At 48.0% G+C, this 3195-nt stretch overlaps 1 protein-coding gene across 1 annotated transcript in view; it reads left to right on the top strand.

Annotated features, from left to right (window-relative positions):
* The window catches only part of LOC108746898 (RNA-binding protein MEX3B), a 41746-nt gene that overhangs the window by 36367 nt on the left and 2184 nt on the right, over positions 1-3195 (top strand). The window lies entirely within an intron of this gene.

Genomic DNA, 3195 nt, shown 5'->3' with positions numbered 1-3195 from the left:
GTGTGTGTGTGTGTGTGTGTGTGTGTGTGTGTGTGTGTGTGTCGGGGACCTACCCACGGTGTGCGGACGCATCCACGACGCCAAAGGGTACCGCTACTTAAGAGACCATCGGGCCCTAAACAAACGCTGCTGTCGCTGACGAACGAGCGTGGAAGTCACGCATTCGATATGTTAACTTCGTAGCCTCTTCGATGTGTGGTTTGACGGCTCGTATATGAAAAACCAGTGTTTCTAGAAAATTCCATGTTTGTACGAATTTCCCGAGAGAGATCGAATATGGAGGTCGATTCTTTTGACAGCCATCTAGTTTTCTGATAAAATACCGTTCTCTAGTAAAAGAAAAAGGAAAAACAAAACAAGAAAAAAAGAAATAAGTATATTTTTTTTTTAAATAAAATTGAGAATGCACAATAGCGTCTCTCTCTTTTATTATATTTTACATTATATAATTTTTTATATAGTAACTTCAAGGCGTATAATATTTTACATCTTAATACGATAGAGTTTGCGTTAAGAGTTTCGTATTTCCGTTCTAATTTTTCGAGAATACTTGGTTGAAGTCTCAAGTAGATATCTAAGGAGAAGTGTCTCTCTCTCTCTCTCTCTCTCAGCTGAGATACATACGTGGGTGTCATTAAAGCAAAGACAAGCAGATGGCCCACGAAACTTGGTCGAAACATGTTACTTTGACCTTTCTAAGAAGTACGGTGGTAATAAGAATTAGACTTAAGAAAAATTCGTTTAATTATCCGTAACATTAAAGTAATTTTCGATAATCTAATCGATCTATACACGAGGAAATTGAAAATAATTCAAATAAGGATTGTATCAAGGAAAAGAACATCGATATAGGGTTTAGAAAAGACAAATTTAGAAATGTTGGCGCAGCCTACATATTCGACGCCCTATGCACTCGGTGTTACACGGAGCGTCTATAATGCAGCCATGAGGCGCGTGGAAGCCTGTAACTATTGATCCTGCAGCCTTTGGGGAGCCGCTGCCGCCGCCGCCGCCGCCGCCGCCGCTACTGCCGTCGCTGTTACTGCTGCGGATTTTAGCAACGTCACGGACGCGTGATGTATCGTGGGAATGGAGAGACACAACTTCATCGAATAGCATTCATTTATGATTGTACTCACACCCGGGGACCAAACGTGTCTTATAAGCATCAGTCATAAATAACGAGCCTTCTTCGACGAGCGGGAAGGAATTAAATTTTGCGGTTACCTCGCTGGGGCAATTATTGTTTCACGACGGTGAAATCTTCCCGAATCGTCTTTGTCGCGACTGCGTTTGAACGAACTGAAGTCTCTCAATCGTTGCGCGCTCTATGCGCACTTGCAGGTTGACTCGAAACCGAGTGCGGATTCGAATCCGGACTCGCTGGTCTACGATTCCACGGTACGTACGGAACACGGCGCGGCGGATCAAGAAAGACCAACCGAATGGTCCCGGACTCGTTCCTTTCGATTCTCTCTTCTCGTCCTCTCTCGTCCCTTAGACGAAGCGAACAAAGCGAAGGGTCCCCGAGCAAGCAGCGTTCTCTCTGACGGACGGGGGGGGCCTTCTTTCTTTCTCTCTCCTCTCTTTCCCTCTCCCGCTTCCCCTCTCCCCCACCCCTCCCTCTCTTTCTCTCCCTATCTCTTCGTCTCGCCTCACCTTGGCCGCGGCCCTTCAACTGTCTACGACCCACGCCCCACCTTCTCCTCTTTCTCCGTTTGTGCCACCACCATCGGTACCATCACCAACCACCATTGCCACCTTCCTCGAGGTTCTACGTGCACGGCAACCTTCCTCTCCTTGGCGGATCTTCGCTCTCCTGCCGCGTATATCGTATACCTGTGCACAAGTTCGCTTGCATGCACGCACGCACGCACGCACGTGCGCGCGCGCGCGCCCGGGTATTCTTCGATCTACCACGTCCACCTGCCTCTACCTCGACGCGGAGTTATTTAGCCGAACCAAAGCCGCTCCGGTTCGCCCTAGGCGAATTTCCGGAATAAGGCAGAGAGAACCTTCGAGAAGCGGAAACTCGGCTGGCGAACACGCGGTTAAAAGTTGCACGCGAGCAAAAGTCCTCCTCGAGGATTTTCTACCTGTGTGCGCGTATCTAGAAAATACAAAAATTTCACTTCGAAACCGAGAAATGCTTTCGAACGAACGCTGAAATAGCAGTTAACGTTGACGCGAAAAATAATTGAGAAAAAAATTGGCATTTTTCCAATTCTAATAAATAAATATATATTTAATAGATATTCAATGTAGATAGATATGCACAGATAATGCATACACGAGTATTATCGAGTTCTCGTGTAATATGCAGCTAAATGGAATTGTGGCTCTAATAGCATTCACGCCCTCGGGACACAACCTTTCACGGCCTCTCTCTCTCTCATACCCTCTTGACAAGTCAGTCAATTTCTTTGCTGTATGACGCGTGTCGCCAATCGTCCACCGCCACGTTTCGTTCCGTATCGACATTAGAATTACGCATCGCAGCGGCTCTGAAGAAACGGAAATACCGTCCGTGACATTGTTGCGCGCATGTCACGCTTATACGCAAAGATATCGCTAGACCTTGTGCGCCCCCCCCCCTCCCTTCGTCCATCCCCGAGAGGCGAGTTTTCAAGTGCATTCTATCCGCACGCGGACAAAGTAATTCTGAAGAATTTATCCGTGGCTTTACTCTCTCGCCCTTCACGCTCTTTTGCCCTGAATTCTGCCTGTCGTCTTTCGCTTTCTTACACATGGCATGCGTTTGAAAATGCAAAATTTAATTGCGATAAAGAAGGCAGAGAGAGAGAGCAAGAGATGGTAGTGTATAGTGGCGCTGATCGCGAGAGAGAGAGAGAGAGAGAGAGAGAGAGAGAGAGAGAGACTGCGTGGAATGCGATGCAACATATGTACGTCGCCTTCTCTCCTTCCATCGACGAAGGAGAGAGTGAACTGAATGAAAGGGAGGCCCGTGAGAGGGGGGGGAGAGTGGAGGATAGAGCGAGATTGAGAAGGAGAAAGAGAAACGGAAGGTTCCCAGGATGAGCGCGAGAAGGAAACGACAGAGTGGAGTCAGGAGCGAAGGAAGGAGGGGGAGGAGTGGTTCACCTGCATTGCTAGCATTGCGCTGGCTCAAGGCCAAAGAGTCTGCGAGACCGAGGACCAGACCGGGTCGGGACCTCCTTCCTTCCAGTTTCCTGC

This window comes from Trachymyrmex septentrionalis, unplaced genomic scaffold (assembly GCF_001594115.1).
Source record: "Trachymyrmex septentrionalis isolate Tsep2-gDNA-1 unplaced genomic scaffold, Tsep1.0 scaffold19, whole genome shotgun sequence".
NCBI lineage: Eukaryota > Metazoa > Arthropoda > Insecta > Hymenoptera > Formicidae > Trachymyrmex > Trachymyrmex septentrionalis.
The sequence above is the reverse complement of the archived record's forward strand: the minus strand, read 5'-3'. Positions and strand labels throughout refer to the sequence as shown.